The 24735-nt window shown below is 36.8% G+C and overlaps 1 non-coding gene across 1 annotated transcript; it reads right to left on the bottom strand.

The window, feature by feature from the left end:
* Positions 1 to 3708: 3708 nt before the first annotated feature.
* On the bottom strand, positions 3709 to 3815 carry LOC120082299. The gene has a single exon (XR_005483130.1). It is a non-coding gene; the product is annotated as a small nucleolar RNA R71 (small nucleolar RNA).
* Between the last annotated feature and the right edge of the window lie 20920 nt (positions 3816 to 24735).

Genomic DNA, 24735 nt, shown 5'->3' with positions numbered 1-24735 from the left:
CCATTCCATTCTTGAAAATAAACAATTTATTCTCAGAAAAAGAGACGGTATAACCTTATTCAATGAGACAAGAAATCGAGATTAAGTTCCTCTTAATATAAGAAACTACAAAACCATTATCCAGTAACAGATAACGTTTCTTGTCATCAAATAACTTCAGCCTACTTACAGCAACAGCTGAAACAACCTCACCAGTACCGACTCGAAGAGTCATCTCTCCTTGTGGCAACGTTTGCTAGAAACTAAATCCTTGGTAAGAGGAACTGACATGATTGGTAGCACAATCAAGGATCTAGGCAGAATCATCATTCTCTACTAGACATGTCTCCAAGACGAATAAATCATATTTACTGTCTTGCCTCCTCTTTTGGAGATTAGTGGGATGGAGGTTGTTTTCCACAAAATTTGTTTCACACGATTCTTTCCACTATAACTAATCGGTCATTTTTAAAAGCTTTAAATGGAAATACTAACTTGCTGAAAAGAAAAACACATTGACCTACGTCAAGTTTTAAGCAAATACCCGTTGTAAAACAAAACAACATCCAATAAGAATTTAGCAAAACTAACATGAACCCCGTGTGACATCTAGTTTCGCAATGATACTTTAAAAGTTTAGGACAAAAGTCGTCGAATGGAGGTCAGTTATCCCTCTTTTGAATTGAGAAGTTCTCAACCAGTCATTAATACCAGAACAACCTTTGTTCCTATAACGACAAGCCATCATTGATTTGGCCAAGAGATCATTAACTTACTTAACAATCTCCCGTAAGTGTGACCCACCATTTTAAGCCCTAAAGGTCCGTCCCAAAAAGCCAATCCAAAGGGGAAAAATCCAATTGGGGCAAAACCTAAAGCGACCATATCCATTTCTGGAGTTCACCTTGATATTGACCAACTGGACAAAACCCATCCCAAGGGGGAAGCTTCCAGGGCGACACGAGGGCGTACAGAATGATCTCACGGTGTGAACCAATGATAGAAACCATAGGACTGTCTCTTATACACATCTAGATGTGTATAAGAGACAGGCCATCTCGAGGCCAAGCATGAATCTCATGGTGTGAACATACAGGGAGAAACGTTAGTGGAATCATAAACATATCTGATACGACTCCTCCTCCCATTGAGTATTTTATAACCTAGGGTTTAGCTTACTTAGAAAAAACATGGCTAAGGATTTTAACTAAATGACTTTTAGGTTTTCCCAATAGTAACTTTTACCTTGGATAGTTGAACAACTTTTAATCATCATCCATTAAACTCTTTAACGGAGTCTTTGACCAAATCATCGCATGCTTGTTGAAAATCTATCTAATTCACCTTTCCAGATAGGTTCCTGATAACGGGCAGAAATGCACGTTATTACAGTGCAAAGATATAAAACAATAAAAATGCACGTTATTACAGTGCAAAGATATATTATTACAGTAAAAATATATAAAAATGCGTCCAAAAGCATTAAGTTTAGAACATTGCGATCGCATGCGTCTATCGCATTAAAGCAGCTAATTTATGTATTTTGTGCAGGAAATGCGTTCGCACAAGGCGAAATTGCGATCCAAGGAAATTCGCGTCTGAGTGCATAAAAGATTGCGACTGCAAGGCTATGCAATCGTTTGTGTTCGTGAAAATCTACTCAAGAAGGTGGCCGCATAGAGTTGGCACATCAAGGTGAAAACTTAATAAATCACGATGGGACAGAAAGCTGATGACGGTCGATTCTGAATTAAGTTGACAAGCTGTTAATGACACACTATAGCAAGTACACTCAACTTTTCGGTGACAATTATTCGATGCATCAGACAGAGAATTAATGACATCCCATCAATGCAATCATTTGAGAGAAAAAGCTCTTCACCCTGAAGCTCTATAAATACCGAAGGCTACATTCGTTAAAGAAGTTGGGAGAGTTCATCATATAGAAGATAGTTAGCCTTTGTTCATAGTTTTCTTATACTTAGAAGGCGGAGGCGAGAGAAGAGAGAAGACGCCGGAAGATCGTCCTGGTCAACTCGAGAGAGTGCCATGGAGCGTGGAAAACATAGGGAGGGCTGACTCTTGTGAGAGTAAGAATATTCTTTGAACAGAGTAGAGAAAACAGTGTAAAAGCCTTGGGAAGCAAGAAATTCCTACCAAGCTCCTTATCTTTATTTCACATTGTCATTCTATATTTCGATTTCATTTATAGAATTGAACCTGCATTTCTACATCTGTTCACTCTCTTTACATTACGCATGAGTAACTAAACTTTCGAATGGGTTGAGAAGTACTTAGCTAACATGACCTAGGATCTTCATTGCATGCGATCATCTTGTCTTATGTTGCGTCCATCACCCCTTTAGAGCTTTCGAGAGAGAGTCTAAAGAAAGAACCTAAGACTTGAGAGAGTTAGGTTAGAATCTAGACTTGAGAAAGCAAGATTAGATCTGCATAAGCAAGAAATAGAGACTTAGAGATAAGCTCTGTTTGCCAACATGCATCGCATTCACCCTAGAAATAGGTTGTGGTAGTATGCGGTCACCTTGTGTATGTGTGTGTCATTCATCATCGCATATTTAAGAATAGATGCTTAGGCATAATTCATATAGACATCATTACATACATCGCATGCGTTCTAAAACTAGAAGCTATAGCATTTGCATTGAAAGATGACTTGTTGTTGTATGTATGTACCATGATCGCATAACATGAACGCATTCTTAGGAAGTGTTAGTTAAATCCCTTCTCAACCCGTTCCCTTGCATACTCATTGTACTTTCGTATTATTAACTCTTTTCTCAACTCCACCGCATAAACTTTATACCTTAAACATCATACCAATCAACGCATTGTTTTATTTGTCACCGCAAAGAGAACTGAAATTACCATCGCATACTGTTTCCATAGTCCCTGTGTTCGACCCTGGACTTACTAGGCAACTTAGTAGGATTTATATTTAGATCTTGCTAAGAAAACTTGCGTGCACAACGCATATTCCATCATCGCATTCTACACCATTATTTCATCGCATTAACCACACATCAAGTTTTTGGCACCATTGTCGGGGACTACGGCAATACATTGTGCTAACGGTAACTTTTTTTATTTTCTTTGCAGACTCTCCATCTCTGTGCACTGCTTCTCCTTAGGTAAAGGAAGAAGCGGGCGTCGTATGAGCAAAGGACAAATTCTTGAGCCCAATTACAACCTAGAGATTGAGAGAACTTTTCGAAAAAAAGAAGAAACAACCGCCAACAACAACAACAAGAGAAAGATCCAAACATGGCGGAGCAACAAGAAAATGGAGCACCAAATGTAAATATCATGGCGAATCCCATCCTCTTGGCGAACGACCGCACTAGGCCCATCCAGGATTATGCGTCGCCCAACCTCTATGATTTCTCACCAGGAATCATGAGGCTAGCTCTTGATGAATCGAGGTTCAAAATGAAACTGGTGATGCTGCAAATGATTCAAACTGCCGAACAGTTTGGCAGTAGGCGTGGCGAGGATCTGCACGCTCACCTCCAAGGTTTCATGGAGATTTGCAACATGTTTGTGTTCCCAAACATCTCCGCTGAGGAGATTCGATTAACATTGTTCCCATTTTCGTTGTGTGACCAGGCATGGAAATAGGCTTATTTTCTCGAACCAGGGGAGATTACATCATGAGAATAAGTAGTTGAGAAGTTCATTAAGAAGTACTTCCCCCCAACGGAGAATGTTAGAATGAGGAAGTTGATCACCAATTTTGAACAGTATATTGACGAATCATTCAGTGACGCCTGGGCAAGGTTTAAAAGGTTGGTAAGAGATTGCCCGCATAATGGCTTACCAGATTGCTTATAGATGGAAATTTTATGGGGAAGGTCTGAGTATATGAGATCAAGTGATGTGTTCATTAAGAAAAATGCGTTCATTATCTCTAAAAAAAATCATATAAACTCCAATATCAGTGCAAGGGAAACTCCAAAAACAATCCCAACCTGATAAGAGTTAAGTTGTGAAAGGAGCCTACTCATAGTTGGATGTTCGCATGACACCCGTGGGAGCAAGCCAAAACAAAGGTGAGTTTCCAAGAACAACGCAGTATGAAAAGAGAAAAATGAGAAAGAAAAATAAAAGAAACAAGAGACAACTCCTCTGAAATTCAAGAGTTAAAGTTGAGACTGGCACATAACCGTAGTTGGATGTTCGCATGACACCCATGGGAACAAGCCAAAACAAAGGGTGTAACCATGATCAACAGTCTCTAATAAATGACGCAGAGTTTGACCACTGCATCTAGACGCATCAAGTTGTTTTAACAAGAAGAGGTAAACATTCTTTTTAAAATTAGAAAAGAATTTTTTAGCAGAAATTTATTGTATAGGAGAATAAAGTAGGGCTTTGTAATGAATTTTCAAGGGTAGAAAGAAATTGCGATGTTAAGTAATGTGCCTAGGTGGGGCATTCGGAGCAACCAATCGACGCAAAATTTAAGATAGGAATAGAGCGATATTGCCTTAGTGGAAGATATGTTTGAGGACAAGCATATATCTAAATTTGGGGGTGTGATAACTTGTAGAAATACAAGTTATTTATACTGTTTTATTTAGATATTGCGGCCAAAAGAAAGAAAAGATGCGTCAATTGTATGGAAATTAGCTAAGAAATGCAAGAATTATAAATTGTCATCAATACACCCATTTACACCATTATGATGGTAGAAAAGAATATTTCAAGTCTATTTTGCAGGAAATCAAGTCACCGCATGTGTTCATGGCTCAAGATAAATTGAACAACACATCTACGTCGCATTGTGCTCATCATTCAGGAATGAAGAGATGATCAACGCAATGACGGCGCATGCGATAATCGATCAAGAGCTAAGCGATCAACACGATCTCAACTGCATGTAGTAATAAAAAACAACACCGCATGTGGGCAAACGATCGAAGATGTGAAGAGCAACATAATTGGGAGGATTTTGACGCGTGTACAGCTGACCGTTGTGCATTTCTGACAGTATTGATTGCGTAACAGAAGGAATATTCACTCCACCATTTTCAGAACTGCCTTAACAATAAAGTGGGGACCACAATTCAAAGAGTCAAAGTTGAGCCTATAAATAGCTTCGGCCATTGCACTGAAAAAAGATACTAGAATATAGAGAAAAGTATATACTGATCTAAGAGAGAGACTGGTTGAGCGACTAATCAGAGTAGATCCGAGAAGAATTAAGAGAAAAGGCCGAGAGGTGAGTCTCCGGGCAAAGAATCCTTCCGATCCCCACTGTTGAAGCTCTGTATGAAAGTCATTTCTACTGGACGAGCAAGCCTGAGAGGGATGCTCTTCTCTTCATCCGCTCCACACGCCAGCAAGCAAATCCACCGTCCAGATCTGTGTCAAGATGTTGACACTCTTCTGTATTTGTTTCTATCTCTTTATCATCAATTGTATTCATCTTCTTAATTTCTATCATTCACACCATGTATCAGACGCTTAATCTTAGTATTAATTGTTATGATCATTTCCATCTCTATCTCTTTGCCTATTTTCGTTCATCCATATTTCACTTTCTCCACAATGTTTTCTTAATCCCTTGGATAATTAGCATTAATTGAGCAAGTAAATTAATTGGGTTAAGGAAATAATTAAGTTTAGTCAAAGCATGCTAGACGACATCTTTACCTGTGAGAGGAGAAGTGAAGATGCCATTCCACCTATCGAGAGAAGGTTGGAAGAATGCGTTCACTAAAGCGAGAAGTACTTCTAGATATGGAAGCAACCTTGCGTTCACCACGTTCATCTCTATTTCACCATAGAGATATGGGAACGCGGCCGATCACCGAGAGATGTATGCCAAAGGAAAGCAAAACCTTAGTTGTATCTTTAATGCAATTAACAAACTTGCGATGTTTGTACTAACTATTCTTTCTCCTTCTAATTCATCCATTTAGTCTTGCCATTGCATACCACGATCCTTTGTATAAACTTCACAGTCAGTCTCGAACTCAGCATCATGTATATCATGTATCTTGTATCTTGCATCACGTTAACTTAGGTTTATCGCACTTTATTTTATTAACGCAACTTTAGTTTATCTGCACAATTTTACTTTACCACAATTTAATTTCCTGTACAAACACACCCTTTATTAATTGTAAAAACACCGGTCGCATATATCATAAATGTAACACATTAACGACAACAATCCCTGTGTTTGACTCAGATCACTTCGAGAAACTTGCGTTGGAATTATACTTGGTTTCAGCGCAAGGAAACTTTGTGATATACTTGGTCCCAACTCTGAAACCAAGTATACTAGAAGAAATTTGGGCTTTAATGTCGATTTAAAACCGACATTAAAGATAGTGTTATTAAAGCCCTTTAATGTCGATTGCCTTTAATGTCGGTTTTAAACCGACATTAAAGGGCTTCAATAACATAGCCTTCAATGTCGGTTGCAACCGACATTAAAGACCTTCAGTGAAATTTCCAACCGACATTAAAGCCTATGTTTTTTTTTTTAAATTCTTAACCGACATTGAAGCCCGAATCTGTCCATTTTTTTTTTAAAATTTCGTTATCGAATCCATTTTTTTAGTCAAAAAGTATAACATGACACATCATCATTGAACATTGTGGCTATGACATATTATTCATGTATGGATTGTAAATCTATTACATTTAATCCACAAATTCTGCTATAGAATTATAATTTAAAAGGTCGTACAATAATTCAGGCCTTGAAAACACAAATTACAAGTAATATAAACATTATGAGATTACTATCTCTCTCCACTTGGTACGTATGGATCCCTTCATAATTCTTCTTGAACCAAGCCCTAGCTTTAGCAGCGTCTGGTTATAGGTATTTTTGTCTGACCACTATTGTTCAAAGGATCACAAATAAAAAAGGTTTAAGACAAAGGATTGAAAATGAAAATGTGATAAGAATTCATATTCAACTAACCGTGTTTATTGGGAGTGTGCATAAATGGTACATTCAAGGGAAAATTCTTGTAGTGAATGTGTTGGATCTAAAGTTCCCCAAGAAAAAGCATAAAGAGGTTGCAATACCAAATATTTACTCCTTTGTTGCATCTGCAAAACAAAAAAACTCAATAGTTGAATAAATGAGAGAATCTTCTTTTTCAAGATCTTGAAGAAGAGAAGCTTTGTTACCTAGATATGAGATATGAAGACGATGAAAAAATTTTGGTAGCATAACGATGCTACCATAACAAAACTCAAAATTTACCTTGAACCTGTTCAAAGAAACACACTCCCAAAAATATTTCATAACCACTTGTTCTCAACATAACTATCAGAATTCCCAAAAAATGAATATTCAAGAATACATACATCAATAAGCAAATTTAGCTCACAATGTACTTCAAACCTCAAAAGTTGTCACAAAGACTACCATAGTGCATGAATAACCCACAAACTACCATAGTGTGACCTACAAACTCGAGCACCTTGAATCAAATCTAAACTACAAATAAATAGTACCCATGAGTCGTAAACTACAAACCTCCCTATGAGGATTGCACCCGTCCTATTCCTGTTTGTCAATGGAGTTCATAATTTCAGCTAACATGAGCTATAAGGCAAGGGGGTTACACACAGAACTGTTGTCTAGTCAATGAGCCCAACTTGCAAGTAAATGAGTGTCCAGAAAAGACAATACACATTAAAAATTCGCTAGGTTACACAATTAGTTTCTTCAACTTGCTTGCTTCTGAAATCATATTGTTCTAATATATCTTATTTTGATGATTTTTCGTACTAATTATCAAAACTTTATACACACGACTCTTTGGGGTTAATTTTGAAATCTTGAATACAAGGCTATGAAACAAATTATGATTTACCATCTTGAAAAATAGAAAAGGTGATAAGATTTCAAGTAACAACAGAGGATAATGCTACTATTGTTATTCTATATTAAGAATAAACCAACTTTAATGCTATTCCACGTTAAACATATAACAAGTTAATTTTATGAAACTTCCTAAAGGTAACAGAATAGAATACCTTCTTCTGTAGTTGGATTTGTGCTCCCACGTCAGATGGCCTCCCTGATCCGAGGAGGTGCAAATGCTGGACCTTGAAGAAATGATGAATTATGTCCTAGAGGAACTCCAAGAAGAGAAGTTGATGCTATAGCACCTCCTAAAGCGCGCACAAGCTCACCCTAGGAGAACAAGTCCAGAAGCTTAATAATTAATATTGTAATTGGCTGCTGGCAAACTCAACTATCAAAACTAAATATTGGGTTTTTGTTTTTAATCCGAACTAATGTAGGACCAATCTTGGAGTTTTCTTGAATCTAATATTTATTGAATAATACCTCAAATACAACCTAGAGACCCTATAAATAGGGTAGAAACCACAAAAAAACCATAGTGTTACCTAGATATGAGATATGAAGACAATGGAAAATTTACGGCAGCATAACAATGCTACCACAACAAAACCAAACTCACAATGTACTATCAAAATTCTCAAAAAATGAATATTCAAGAACACATACATCAATAAGCAAATTTAGCTCACAATGTACTTCAAATCTCAAAAATTGTCATAAAAACTACCATAGTGTATGGATAACCCAATAACTACCATAGGGCAACCCACAAACTCAAACACCTTGAATCAAATTTAAACTACAAATAAATAGTACCCATGAGTCATAAACGGGTGTTACATTCTAATCCAATATGATCCAAAGAGAAATAAGCACACTATAACTTCTCAAACATGAATTTTCATATCATTAGAGTCACTTGAAAACACTTAGAAACTGTGCTTAAAACTGCAAGCATTTAAAAATGTNCCAATCAGCAGTGCGACAACCTTTCACAGATCGCTCGTAAGTACAACTGGGCCAATAACCGTTATGCCCCTGTAGTTACATCTGTCTCCTTAAGTACCGCTGATCCCTCTAATGAACATAAGTCATAGTCCTAATATGACTGAGTCTTATCTTCCAAAGAGAAGTTATGGCCAATATGTTCAAGTTTCAGAATCAGCCCTTAAGGGAGCAATCTCTCTACTTATCCTTCTTCGGGAAAGGATTAAATTTCATCTTGTGGATTGAGTTCTCAGTTCCCAAATCAGACAAGTCCCCAAAAAGGTAGGCATGTTGAGTTGACAATCTGGCCACTCTCACCCATACTAATCAAAGGACCGCCCTCAAAGGCAGGAATTCCCAAAACACTCAGGATTGACGTCGTGTCACCTATGGTCGTTTAGGTGGGATGCAAGTCTCTAGTATCAACGGCGTTATATACAGAGTCTAGTCATCTCGTGGTCCAGGTCTTATACAAACTCTTTGTATAAGACACCCCCGCTCCACGTCTCCACATGAATGGTCAGGATCTACTATCTATAGTAGTTTACAACACTTGCAAACCTCCACAAAGCGGACCGTATCCGTAGTGTTATTAGGATCAGATATCCCACCTTAATCCTTATACTACAGACCGATTTAGGTTATCACTTAAGGCATGACCACTTGTATATCACGTATACATGCTTAATTTTACATGAGATAACCAAGGAGCTTTGTTTATTGAATATGAGTAAATGCCAGAATTAAATAACACTTATTTTATTCATTGAACATTGTGTATCTTTACAAAACACGAGACTCTAGGAGAATTAGGACACCAATCCCAACAGTTGACAATGTCAAATCAGAGCTGGATCATTATTGGATGAATCTCTTCTAATGCGGTCAGATAACTTTAACATTTTTCAATGGTGGAACACTAAAAGAAATTCGGCCTTTAATGTCAGTTGGCAACCGACCTTAAAGGTAGTGTTATTAAAGGCCTTTAATGTCGGTTGCTTTTAATGTCGGTTTTACCGACATTAAAGGCCTTCAGTAACACCAATATTGCAGCCTTTCAATGTCGGTTGGCCTTTAATGTCGGTAAAACCGATTTTACCGACATTAAAGGCCTTCAGTAACACCAATATTGCAACCTTCAATGTCGGTTGCAACCGACATTGAAAGTTTCAATATTGAAAGTCTTGCAACCGAATAAAGGTCTTTAGTAATTAAAGGTCTTTAATGTCGGTTGCAACCGACATAAAGCCTATTTTTTTTTTTAAATTCTTAACCGACATTGAAGCCCGAATCTATCTGTTTTTTTTTTAAATTCCATTGTCGAATCAATTTTAAATGACATTATATGTCTCGTGTTGGGTCAGGAAATGTCCGTCATTGTTTTATATTAAATAGTATTTTAAAAAATTGCATGGCGAGCCCATCAATATTTATCTTCCACCTATGAATTTATCCACAAACAAGAATCAATATTTCCAATCCATTACATATACTCATCAATATTTATCTTCCACCTATGAATTTATCCACAAACAAGAATCACAATACCAAAACCAGACTTCCATAGAATACTTACACCAAAGCCATCATTTCTCTCATTCACAAATATCAAGTAGTACTAACTCCGTGAATAAACAAGAATCACAATACCATGAATACAGCTTCCAATAATAAACAGATCATGTCTTCCACCTATGAATTTATCCCCAAACAAGAATCACAATACCATAACCAGACTTTCATAGAATACTTACACCAAGCCAACCAGAACCAAACTTTTATAGAATACTTACACTAAGCCATCATTTCTCTCATTCACAAATATCTAGTACTGGTTCCATGAATAAACCAGAATCACAATACCATAAATATAGCTTTCAATGATAAACAGATCATGTCTTCCACCTATGAATTTATCCACAAACAAGAATCACAATACCAGAACTAGACTTTCATAGAATACTTACACCAAGCCAACCAGAACCAGACTTTCATAGAATACTTACACCAAGCCATCATTTCTCTCATAACAAATATCTAGTACTAGTTCCATGAATAAACCAAAATCACAATACCATAAATACAACTTTCAATGATAAACATATCATGTCTTCCACCTATGAATTTATCCACAAACAAGAATCACAAAACCTGAACCAGACTTTCATAAAATACTTACACCGAGCCAACCAGAACCAGACTTTCATAGAATACTTACACCAAGCCATCATTTCTCTCATTCACAAATATCTAGTACTAAATCCATGAATAAACACGAATTACAATACTATAAATACAATTTTCAATAAAAAACAGATCATGTCTTCCACCTATGAATTTATCCACACACAAGAATCACAATACCAGAACTAGACTTTCATAGAATACTTACATCAAGCCAACTAGAACCAGACTTTCATAGAATACGTACACCAAGCCTCATTCACAAATATCTAGTACTAAATCCACGAATAAACAAGACTCACAATACCAGAATCACAATACCATAAATACAACTTCCAATAATAAACAGATCATGTCTTCCACCTATGAATTTATCCACAAACAAGAATCACAATACCAGAACCAGACTTTCATAGAATACTTGCACCAAAGCCATCATTTCTCTCATTCACAAATATCAAGTAGTACTAATTCCATGAATAAACAAGAATCACAATACTAGAATACAACTTCCAATAATAAACAGATCATGTTTTCCACCTATGAATTTATCCACAAATTCATTCTAAGCTACCATTTACATTCTAAAAAACAAGAATTACATCCTTACACAAATCGGCCAACAAAACTTTCCCATTGGGTTCGAATTACATCGATCTCTCCTTGTGTATATGCATCTTTTGTATTGAACTACAAAAAGGAAAAAAACGATAAACTCAACATAAGTTTACATCCATTTATTAAATTAAAGCTAGCACTATATAAAAAATAAATAATTTACGTACGAGGCTAGTAATGGGAGTAGTAGGATTATGCACTATTTCATGTATATGGATGATGGCGGGGTAGAAACTTGCGATGCCCGAGATATGCCATCCTTTTCTCTTTTGGTAAATAAATGGATGAAGTATTCTCTCCACAAATTGGACATGCATGATATCCTTTAACCGTTCAACCACACAAGTTACCATATGCAGGAAAATCATTAATAGTCCATAATAAAATGGCTTTAAGCATGAAACGTTGTTCTTCATACGCATCGTAACATTCTACCTCATCTTTCCAAAGTTTTTTCAAGTCATCTACTAACGGAGCTAAATAAACATCTATGTCATTTCCCGGTTGTTTAGGACCAGATATTAGTGCAGTCAACATAAAAAAAATTTCGCTTCATGCACAACCATGGAGGTAGATTGTACATCACTAACATCACTAGCCAACAATTATATCTACTACTCAAATTTCCATGTGGATTTACCCCATCTGTCGAAAGAGCAAGACGAAGATTTCTAGGTTCTGACCCAAACTCTGGCAACAAATTATCTATTTTTTTCCACAATAGGGCATCTTTGGGATGTTTTAATAAACCATCTGTTTCTTTTTTTTAGCATGCCACGTTAATAAACTTGTTGTCTCTTTACTTCGAAACATTCTTTCAAATCTTGGAATTGGGGGGAAATACCACATGACTTTTGCTGGGATATTCTTAGCCTTTTCGTTTAATTTTTTTTAAAGCTTCTATCTTGACGTACCACAAATGGGGCATACATTTGCATTAGAGAGTTCTTTTCTAAACAAGCGAACTCCACTATGCAATGACCGATCCACCAACATCGGTGACCCAAATCTGCAGATCTAAACCCAATGTCGGTGATAGAGACCACGACAACGGACTAGGATAACGTTGTTTAAAGACGTAGGAGACCCACACAACCACCCATAACAATGATCGGATGACAAAAACCAACCACCACGACGACAGGGACCCTAACAAACGTCGATGACGATAACGACGGAACACAAAAAGTGTTAGGGATTCGAAACGGCCAAGGAGAAGGAGAAAGTGAAAGGAGAAGAAGGTTGGTTAAAATGAAAGATATATTTTTTTAATTAAAGTAAGAAAAAAATAAATTGGACCTTTAATGTCTCAATTTTAAACCGACATTGTAAGCCATTTGTTAGCCAGGCTACAATCTGTCGATTTAAAACCGATCTATTATATAATCCATTTTTTTTCTTTTTTTTTAAAAAAAACCTGACATCCTATACATATTGTTTTTTACTTTTTCCAACCACATTTAAAGGCCCAAAATTTCTTTTGTAGTGAACAGCCAAACCAGGTCTTAACCGCCTTTGGAAAAGGCATCGCTTCTCCAACCAGTCCATTGTGTATCTAAGCCCCCCTTCCCATGTTTCCAACGATCGAATCTACAACGATAAAACAAACCCTTTGTGCTCTATTTCTGCCTTATCGATGCGCTCCCAAAGTTAAATAGATCGTTTAATGAACTTTTACTATACGATCGTCTAGAAAGAATCCCAAAACGTATCGTTTTGTTATTACTACACGATCGTGTACCTTTACTAAGCGATTGAAGTTCTGAAGTACCTAGCGATCGCTTAAGCGCCGTTCCGCGACATAGCTTACCACTTCCCAAGTTCCAGCGATCGTCTAATGCGACGTACGATTGCACGAGCACCATTGCCTAAGCGATTTTTTAGCTAGCATCTCCCCGTCCATTATTCGCTATAGACGTGCAATTTGCGTAGGGTAGTAATAACTAAGCAATTGAAAGGTGGTTTTGCTAAACTAAACATCGCGAATCGTCTTAGCGGTCGTGCCCTCTATCTAGCTAACGACGGAGCATCACATGCTACCCATTACAATCAGTCTACTTTCCAGCACCTTCGATCGCAATCGTGAACCCATCTGCTATGCGATATGGTAAACAATTTATCCCAATCGCTTAGCCATTAAACTAAACGATCAATTAAAATATACACGATCGTCTAAAAAAAATATCTCTAAAATGATCGTTTTAGTAAAATCCCTACGATCAGTATACCTGAGGCTACACGATCCGACCAATATTGGTCTTCTTCTTCGTTGACAACTGTGCATCGCTCATGCACCCAAAGCTTCATCATTGAACGAACTCGAACGAACTCGAACTTTTCGAATATACAACTCGATTGCAAAGTTAATTTCAAACCAAAAACACAGGACCCTTATTAATTAACACTTTTGTGAAATTTGAAAAGCTTAACGAGAAAAGGCAATTGAAAACCCGAAATGTTCAACAATTTCATCCACAAATGCAGAAAACGATTAACCACAAAATGCAGGAAACCCACCCCGACTGAAAAAGTGCATTTCAATTTCATACTCTTAATTTGGAATATCAGAGAACTTGGCTCTGATTACCAATTTCAAGGGAAAATCGAAAATCGAGAATTTCCATGAGCAACGGAACGAAGACTATTTTCCAAATTTACAATCAATTGAATAATATATTTACAAGTCGACTTGAACTAAACAAACAATGGTATGCATATTAACAATGCAGAAAGACTTATAGCATGAATAAACTCAAAAGAACAAAGATCAAACTCTATTACGAAAAAAATGCAGCAACGTTTCCACGCTCTGATGCACGACTCTATCGAAACAACAGCCACCACGAGTGCTCGATCTACTACGACCGCAACACCGCACGAATACTTCACACTCGTCTAAACGATCTCTTGCTGTCACAAACTCTTCCGCACTACGAACGGCCTCCAGAAAAACCTCGACGATGTCAGGCTGGAGTCTGACACCACCAATCAAAGGCTTACCTGGTATTTCTCGAATATGACGAAATTCCAAAGGGTGGGGCTTGTTCGGACTGTGTATGAAGCGACGAATGGAAGAATAGATGATCAGTGTACACGGACTAGGCAGTGAGAGATTGCAGAGAACCTATTCGTATGGTCGGATGCCAATTCGTTTAGATTAAAGCTTATGCGATCACTAGCAAAAGCTATGCGGATCATTTAGTCTATCGTTTAGCTCAATTCTCTCCTACAGACTCTACAAGATTCATTTATCTTGTGTCAACATCGTCTTAGCAAAAACCTTATGCGTCATTTTAGTATAACACTATACACGATTCATTTAGGGCTCGCGCCTGCTTACATCGTTTTAACCGCCCAGCCGTTCGCCTTAGTAAATCCTAAATTTAACATGAGGACTTCGTGTGAGTTCTTTTTCGTGAAGAAAACTCAAAAACCTTTTCAATGTTTTGTTAAAAAATTCTTTTCAAAATAGGAAACCCTTTACTTTTAAACTTCACGGGTTTACCAATGATCTAATAACCATCCCACTACTTTGGTATTTAAAAGAAAAAAAATTAATTATCCAATAATTAATATTGATTATTAAACATATATGATAACGTTAAACTTTAGGCTTCATAAAAAGGGGAGATGTTTAGCTTTAGGGCTTCAATCAAATCAAGTATTTTGATGATTAAAAAAACTCAGATTTTTTTGTACTAAACATTATTCAGTGTTTCAGAGTCACTATCTTGTAGGGCTCGGAAAGACGATCCAACGTAATTTGATCCACTCAAATCGAGTACAAACGAGAAAATTATAAGACAAAAGGAAGATTTGGAGAGGAAATCCAATGTGGCAGTACACGTGCACCTTTGCTAACGTGGTGGCTTGACGTGGCACACAAACTGTCCATATTGATGAGTGGCACTCAAACCGGTCACTTTTTTCTGACATGGTGATGACGTGGCATTGATGTGGCGATGACATGGTGACTGTGGACGGAATGAAATAATGAAAAGTGGCGGTCACCTTAGCTTCAGCGAGTGTGCGCCGCACGTGCTTTTTTCATGAATGCGGCACGTGACTCAAATCTCTCCCCTGTTCGCGTGGTCACCATATTATCTGGCTATTTTTAATTTCAAATTTTTATTTTCTTATTTTACTTTAATTTCCTGAAATCCAATTTTCCAACATCATCACCAAATTTCAGTCTTTTCAAATTTGATTTCCTTCCTAAATTTCTCCTTCAAAATACTTTTATCCTCCAATCTCAATATTCCAATCTTTTCAAAATTCCTCTCTTAATTACAAATCCTTCCTTTTCTATTTTTATTCAATCTCCACCCTTCATTTGCAATCATATCCAATGGCCAAAATTTATCCCACTCGCCTATAAATTCAACTTGATTTTACTCTTCATTGACACACCAAAAAGCTATCAAGTCTTAAACTCTCTATTTCCCTACTCTCAAATTCTTGTCCTCCTTGCTCCTAAATTGGCCTAGAGTTTTTTTGTGAGTTTTTTTTTAGTGTGAAACTTATGTATTTACCCTTCAAGAGGTAATATTGTGAGGTTTTCTTTTTTTGGGAATTATATTAATGTGTGGGTTACACCTGAATTGTGAGAAAAAGAAATTGGTTTGATCCTGAACCAGTAAAAAGGATCTTGGGTTTCTCTTTAGCCTAGGAAAAAGAGAGTCGTGTGTCGGTTTGGTCCTCACCTGCAAGAGGATCACTTAGTGAAATACCAAAGAAGGAGTCTTGGAGGGTGGAATAGGCAATTTGTCGAACCTTCTCTTCATCTCTCTCTTTTATTTTTTGTTTTCAAATTTTTTTTTTGCTTCTTGTCTTAGTTATTTTTTTAATCTTTCCTAATTTCATGATTTAATTTTTAGTGTGTTATTTAAATTTATCCTTGATTAAATTGTCTTTTAAATTTGAAGTTATCATAGCTTGCATGATTTAAGTTTTGTCTCTGCATAAATTTTCTTTAATCAAATTAGTGGGTTAACTTTATTGAGCATTGTTTGAAGATAAAATTATTTTTTAAAAATTGGTAGTCAACCCTATTCATCCCCCCCCCCCCCCCTCCTCTAGTGTTGCCTTTAGATCCTACAATAACCAACTTATATACTATATCTATAACCTATAGTTTTGATATTTATCTCATAAAATATATAAACCATAGTTCTTTTTCTATTCCATGATACTTAATGTAAATCTCATCTACATCAATCCTCTACTAGATGTATCTCATACATCAAACCGATTATATAATCAAAATACCTCTTGTCAATTTGAACATTTCAAATCAACACCAATAACTAATCCTCAACATAATCTAAGCTATTAAGGGGACCTCATGGACCTGTAGCTCCGAAGCTCCAACGGTACGTGAATAACTGATTAACTCTTAGTCACGGGATCCACCATCCGTTAACTGCCAGGCACTCCACTAAAGACCAACAACTAAATTTTCCTTACTACAGATATATTATGTGTCCATCTTAACCAAATCAGCAGTGCGACAATCCTTCACAGATCGCTCGTAAGTACAGCTGGGCCAATAACCGTTATGCCCCTGTAGTTACATCTGTCTCCTTAAGTACCGCTGATCCCTCTAATGAACATAAGTCATAGTCCTAATATGACTGAGTCTATCTTCCAAAGAAAGTTATGGCCAATATGTTCAAGTTTCAGAATCAGCCCTTAAGGAGCAATCTCTCTACTTATCCTTCTTCGGGAAAGGATTAAATTTCATCTTGTGGATTGAGTTCTCAGTTCCCAAATCAGACAAGTCCCCAAAAAGGTAGGCATGTTGAGTTGACAATCTGGCCACTCTCACCCATACTAATCAAAGGACCGCCCTCAAAGGCAGGAATTCCCAAAACACTCAGGATTGACGTCGTGTCACCTATGGTCGTTTAGGTGGGATGCAAGTCTCTAGTATCAACGGCGTTATATACAGAGTCTAGTCATCTCGTGGTCCAGGTCTTATACAAACTCTTTGTATAAGACACCCCCGCTCCACGTCTCCACATGAAATGTCAGGATCTACATCTATAGTAGTTTACAACACTTGCAAACCTCCACAAAGCGGACCGTATCCGTAGTGTTTATTAGGATCAGAATATCCCACCTTAATCCTTATACTACAGACGATTTAGGTTATCACTTAAGGCATGACCACTTGTATATCACGTATACATGCTTAATTTTACATGAGATAACCAAGGAGCTTTGTTTATTGAAATGAGTAAATGCCAGAATTTAAATAACACTTATTTTATTCATTGAACATTGTGTATCTTTACAAAAACACGAGACTCTAGGAGAATTAGGACACAATCCCACAAGTTGACAATGTCAAATCAGAGCTGGATCATTATTGGATGAATCTTTCTAATGCGGTCAGATAACTTTAACATTTTTCAATGGTGGAACACTAAAAGAAATTCGGCCTTTAATGTCAGTTTGCAACCGACCTTAAAGGTAGTGTTATTAAAGCCTTTATGTCGGTTGCTTTTAATGTCGGTTTTACCGACATTAAAGGCCTTCAGTAACACCAATATTGCAAGCTTTCAATGTCGGTTGGCCTTTAATGTCGTAAAACCGATTTTACCGACATTAAAGGCTCTCAGTAACACCAATATTGCAACCTTCAATGTCGGTTGCAACCGACATTTGAAAGTTTCAATATTGAAAGTCTTGCAACCGAATAAAGGTCTTTAGTAATTAAAGGTCTTTAATGTCGGTTGCAACCGACATAAAGCCTATTTTTTTTTTTAAATTAACTTATCAATGGCAGTAGAGAAGTACACAATTGAAAAGTTCACTGAAAATAATGATTTTAATTTGTGGTCAAAGAAGAAATGATATTGACATATCAAAAGACCTTAAAAGGATTAGAAGATCCTAAGACATTGCCTACAACCCTAACTCAAGTAGAGAAACAGAATATTGAAGAAGTAGCCTATAGACGAACTATGTTATTGAATGTAACTGGCAACATACTAAGGCAAGTAATTGATGAATGCACAACATATGAAGTTTTGAATAAATTAGAATCTTTAAATGAGAAAAGGGATGTGTCAAATAAAATTTTCTTGAGGGAAAGGTTGTTCTCATTCAAGATGAATATTGCAAAACAATGGATGAGAATCTAGATGACTGTAGAAGACTAACATCAGAAATAAATCAAACAGAGGAGAAACTAAGCAAAGAAAGTGAAGCAACCATTCTTCTTAATTAATTACCAAATACTTATAAAGATGTAAAAATGGCACTTAAGTATGGAAGGGATAATATCTCCACTGATGTAATAAGTGTAGCCATCAAATGTAAGTAGCTGGAATTCAAGACAGAATCTAAAAGTTCTGGAAATGGTGAGACCTTATTTTCAAAGGGGAAGAACAATCATTTCAAAAAGAAAAGTTTATAAAGGGCAGAGATTTCATAGGCAAAAATCGGTGATTAAGTGCTATCATTGTCATAAAGAAGGCCACTTTAAGAGAAATTATCCTGAAAGAAAGAAGAATGACTTTAAAGATAGCAACAGAGCATAGGAACATGGAAAGATAGATTTCTCTATCTGTAATGAACCTATTGACTGTTTAAATTTCAACTTATTCACATTGCTACTGCTTCACAACTAAAGAAAATTTAAACTACACAGAAGAAAAACCGGATCGAAAGACCCATGAGTAGCTCAGACAAGTAGACGACCGGATCGGAAAAGCCCACAACTAAAAAACATAATATACTCACTCATATTTTCTAGCAAGAATTCGCAACACAAATAAAGCCCCGTAAACGTTTGGAGCTTGTAAATTTTCTTTCACTCAATCAAGAAGACACGACCATTGCTCCGGATAATCAGCATGAATGATAGACTTTAAGCACTCCCCAAGTTGTACCTTGCATATGCACAATGTTGAAGCAACAGAAAGAATTTAGATCCACACATGTCATAGTCAATTATTTTTGGAAGTTACCCAATTTAAAAAGATTTTTCATAGAACAATGAGTTCCCAAACTCCTATTATACCCAAAATATTCAAAAAGGCAGTCTTCAACCGCTATTTTACATCATATATAAATAGACAACAGACACTTACCTCAACAAAGATGGAACCTGTGACAAGAATGGAAGAATGTTCTTCCGGACTGCATCTTTTTCACTCTCAGAAATCTTCTGTTGTACATCTACATCATTTCAACAAGAACAATTAAGCCACCAAAACTAGCCAATGATTCCAATAACAATTCAACAAACATATCTATTACTTGGGTCAACGAGGGACCAGTTCTTAGCAATGTAATTCTTAAAATGAATGATAGCAACCTAACGAAAAGCCAAGTTACAACAGAAGAAAAACCAGATCGGAAGACCCACAAGTAGATTGAATGTTGGCGGCCCACCTCCACGACCAGAACAAGCTGGACGAATAGCGAGCTGACCCACTGGAATCTATAGATCCAAGGAGAAGAAAGAACTCCACCACTGATGGAATCGACGAACGGGCGGAACTCCACATGCCCAATGACGATCCACCAACATCGGTGACCCAAATCTACAGATCTAAAACCAATGTCGGTGATAGAGACCCACGACAACGAGAGCTAAATAACGTTGTTTAAGACTAGTAGAGACCACGACAACACCCATAACATATGATCGGATGACAAACCAACCACCAACGACGACAGATGACCCTAACATACGTCGATGACGATACGACGGAACATACAAAAAGTGTTAAGGGATTCGAGAAGACGGCCAAGGAGAAGAGAAAGTGAAAGAGAAAGAAGGTTTGGTTAAAATGAAAGATATATTTTTTTAATAAAGGTAAGAAAAAAAAAAATTGAGAACCTTTAATGTCCAATTTTAACCGACATTGTAAGCCATTGTTAGCCAGGCTACAATCTGTTCGATTTAAAACCGACATTATATAGATCATTTTTTCTCTTTTTTTTAAAAAAAAAACCTGACATCTATAACATATGTTTTTCACCTTTTTCCAACCAGACATTAAAGCCAAATTTTTTGTAAGTGAACAGTGCAAACCAGGTCTTGAACCGCCTTTTGGAAAAGGCATCGCTTCTCCAACAGTCAATTGGTGATCTAATGCCACCTCTTTTTCCAGCCAACGATCGTCTACAACGATACAAACAGAACCCTTTGTCTCTATCTGCCTTACGATCGTGCTCCAAAGTTAATATGAATCGTTTTAACAATTTACTATACGACGTCTAGAAGATCCAAACAGGATTCGTTTTGTTATTACTACACGATCGTGTTACCTTTACTAAAGCGGATTGAAGTCTTGAAAGTAGCACGATCGCTTAGGCGCCGTCTCCGCATGCATAGGCTTCCATCCTCAGAATTCCATGCGATCGTCTATGCGACTACGATGCCACGAGCACCATTGCCTAAGCCGATTTTCTTAGGCATAGCATCTCACGTATATTCGCTCTATACGGTCAATTTGCAGTAAAAGGTAGCTAACTAAGCAATTGAAAGGGTTTTGCTAACATCACGCAATCGTCTAGCGGTGGCCCTTCATAGCTAAACGACGAGCATTCACAATTGCATCCCATTACAATCACACGTTCTCAGCACCTTCGACGAATCGTGAACGCCATCGCTATGCGATTATGTAATACAATTTATCCCAATCGCTTAAGGCCAATTAAACTAACACGATCAAGTTAAAAATATTACACGATCGTCTAAAAAAAATATCTCTAAAATGGATTCGTTTAGTCCAAAATCCCTACGATCAGTATACCCTGAGGCTACCGATCCGACCATATTTGGTCCTTCTTTCTTTCGTTGACAACGTGCATCGCTCAATGCACCAAAGCTTCATCATTAACGTACTCGACGAACTCGAACTTTTCGAATATACAGACTCGATTGCAAAGTTAATTCAACCCAAAAACACAGGACCCTTACTTAATTAACAAACTTTGTGAAATTTGAAAGACTTAACGAGAAAAGCAATTGAAACCCAAATTTCACAATTCATCCACAATAGCAGAAAACGTATTAACCACCAAATGCAGAAACCCACCCGCGACTTGAAAAAAAGTGCATTTTTTTGGCATATCTCATGCTAAAAAAAATTTGGAATATCAGAGAACTTGCTCTGATTACCAAATTCAAGAAAAATCGAAAATCGAGATTTCCATGAGCAACGGAAAGACTATTCAAATTACCAAATTCGATGATGAATAGTATATTTACATGTCGACTTTGGAATAACAAACCAATGGTATGCAATTACATGCAGAAATCTATAGCATGAATAAACTCAAAAGAACAAGATCAAACTCTATACGAAAAAATGCAGCAACGTTCCACGCTCTTTGATGCACGACTTTAATCGAAACAACAGCCACCACGAGTGCTCGATCTACTTACGACCTGCAACACCGCGACGAATACTTAACACTCGTTCCTAAACGATCTCTTCTGTCACATAACTCTCCCTCACTACGAAGGCCTCCGACAGAAAACCTCGCGATGTCAGGCCTGAGTCTGACACCAACCAATCAAGGCTTACCTTGGTATTCTCGATATGAGAAATTCCAAAGGGTGGGCTCTGTTCGGACTTGTATGAGCAGACGAAGTGGAAGAAATAATGATTCATTGTACGACGACTAGGCAAGTGAGAGGATGGGCAGAGATACCTATTCTATGGTCGCGATGCCGCAATCGTTTAGATTAAAGCTATGCGAATCATCTAGCAAAACTATGCGATCATTTAGTATCGTTTAGCTTCAATATCTCTCCTACAGACTCACAAGAGTCATTTATCTTGTCAAACAATCGTCTAGCAAAAACCTATGCAGTCATTTTAGTAAACACTATACACGATCATTTAGCTCGCGGCCTGCTAACGATCGTTTTAACCGCCTCAGCCGTTCCGCTTAGTAAATCAAATTTAACATGACGTACTTCGTGAGTTTCTTTTTCGTGAGAGAAAACTCAAAAAACCTTTTTCAAATGTTTGTAAAATACTTCTTTTCAAAATAGGAAACCAACTTTACTTTTAAAACTCACGGTTTACCAGATGATGCTAATTAACCATCCCTACTTTGGTTTATTTAATAAGAAAAAAAGATTAATTATCCATAATTAATATTATTATAAACATATATGATAACGGTTAAACTTTAGGGCTTCAATAAAAAGGAGGGGGAGAATTTTAGCTTTTAGGCTTCAATCAAATCAAGTTATTTTGAGATAAAAAAACTCAGATTTTTTGTACTAAACATTTTTCAGTGTATTCAGAGTCACTATCTGTAGAGCTCGGAAAGACGATGTCCAACGTAATTGAATCACTCAAATCGGAGTACAAACGAGGAAAAGATTATAAACAAAAAGAAGATTGGAAGGAAATCCAATGTGGCTACACGTGGCGACCTTTGCTAACGTGTGGCTTGACGTGGCACACAAACTTTCCATATGATGACGTGGCACTCCAACCGGTCACTTTTTTCTGACATGGTGATGACGTGGCATATGATGTGGCGATGACATGGTGACTGTGGACGAAATGAAATAATGAAAAGTGGGCGGTCACCTAGCTTCACGCGAGTGTGCGCCGCACGTGCTTTTTTCATAAGATATGCGGCACGTGACTCAAATTCTCTCCCCTGTTCGCGCGTGGTGACCATATATAAATCTTGGCTATTTTTAATTTCAATTTTTTATTTTCTTATTTTACTTTTAATTTCCTGAAATCATCTCCAACATTCAACCAAATTTTCAGTCTTTTCAAATTTGATTTCCTTCCTAAATTTTCATCCTTCAAATACTTTTTATCCTCCAACATCTCAATAATTCCAATCTTCAAAATTCCTCTCTTAATACAAATCCTTCCTTTTCTATTTTTTATTCAATCTCCACCCTTCATTTGCAATCATATCCAATGGCCAAAATTTATCCCACTCGCCTATAAATTCAACTTGATTTTACTCTTCATTGACACACCAAAAAGCTACAAGTCTTAAACTCTCTATTCTCCCTACTTCTCAAATTCTTGTCCTCCTTGCTCCTAAATTGGCCTAGAGTTATTTTTGTGAGTTTTTTTTTAGTGGTAAACTTATGTAATTTACCCTTCAAGAGGTAATATTGTGAGGTTTTCTTTTTTTGGGAATTATATTAATGTGTGGGTACCTTGAATTGTGAGAAAAAAGAATTGGTTTGATCCTGAACCAGTAAAAAGGATCTTGGGTTTCTCTTTAGCCTAGGAAAAAGAGAGTCGTGTGTCGGTTTGGTCCTCACCTGCAAGAGGATCACTTAGTGAAATACCCAAGAAGGAGTCTTGGAGGGTGGAATAGGCAATTTGTCGAACCTTCTCTTCATCTCTCTCTTTTTTTCTTGTTTTTCAAATTTTTTTTTTGCTTCTTGTCTTAGTTATTTTTTTAATCTTTTCCTAATTTCATGATTTAATTTTTAGTGTGTTATTTAAATTTATCCTTGATTAAATTGTCTTTAAATTTGAAGTTATCATAGCTTGCATGATTTAAGTTTTGTCTTGCATAAATTTTCTTTAATCAAATTAGTGGGTTAACTTTATTGAGCATTGTTTGAAGATAAAATTATTTTTTAAAAATTGGTAGTCAACCTATTCATCCCCCCCCCCCCCCCCTTTCTAGTGTTTGCCTTTAGATCCTACAATAACCAACTTATCATACTATATCTATTATACCTATAGTTTTGATATTCATCTCATAAAATATTATAAACATAGTTCTTTTCTATTCCATGATACTTAATGTAAATCTCATCTACATCAATTCCTCTACTAGATGTATCTCATACATCAAACCGATTATATAATCAAAAAATACCTCTTGTCAATTTGAACATTTCAAAAATCAACACCAAAACTAATACCTCAACATAATCTAATGCTATTAAGGGACCTCATGGACCTGTAGCTCCGAAGCTCCAACGGTACGTGAATAACTGATTAAACTCTTTAGTCACGGATCCACCATCCGTTAACTGCCAGGCACTCCACTAAAGACCAACAACTAAATTTTCCTTACTACAGATATATTATGTGTCCATCTAACCAATAGCATGCGGACAATCCTTCACAGATCGC

This window comes from Benincasa hispida, chromosome 7 (assembly GCF_009727055.1).
Source record: "Benincasa hispida cultivar B227 chromosome 7, ASM972705v1, whole genome shotgun sequence".
NCBI classification, from domain to species: Eukaryota; Viridiplantae; Streptophyta; class Magnoliopsida; order Cucurbitales; family Cucurbitaceae; genus Benincasa; species Benincasa hispida.
The sequence above is the reverse complement of the archived record's forward strand: the minus strand, read 5'-3'. Positions and strand labels throughout refer to the sequence as shown.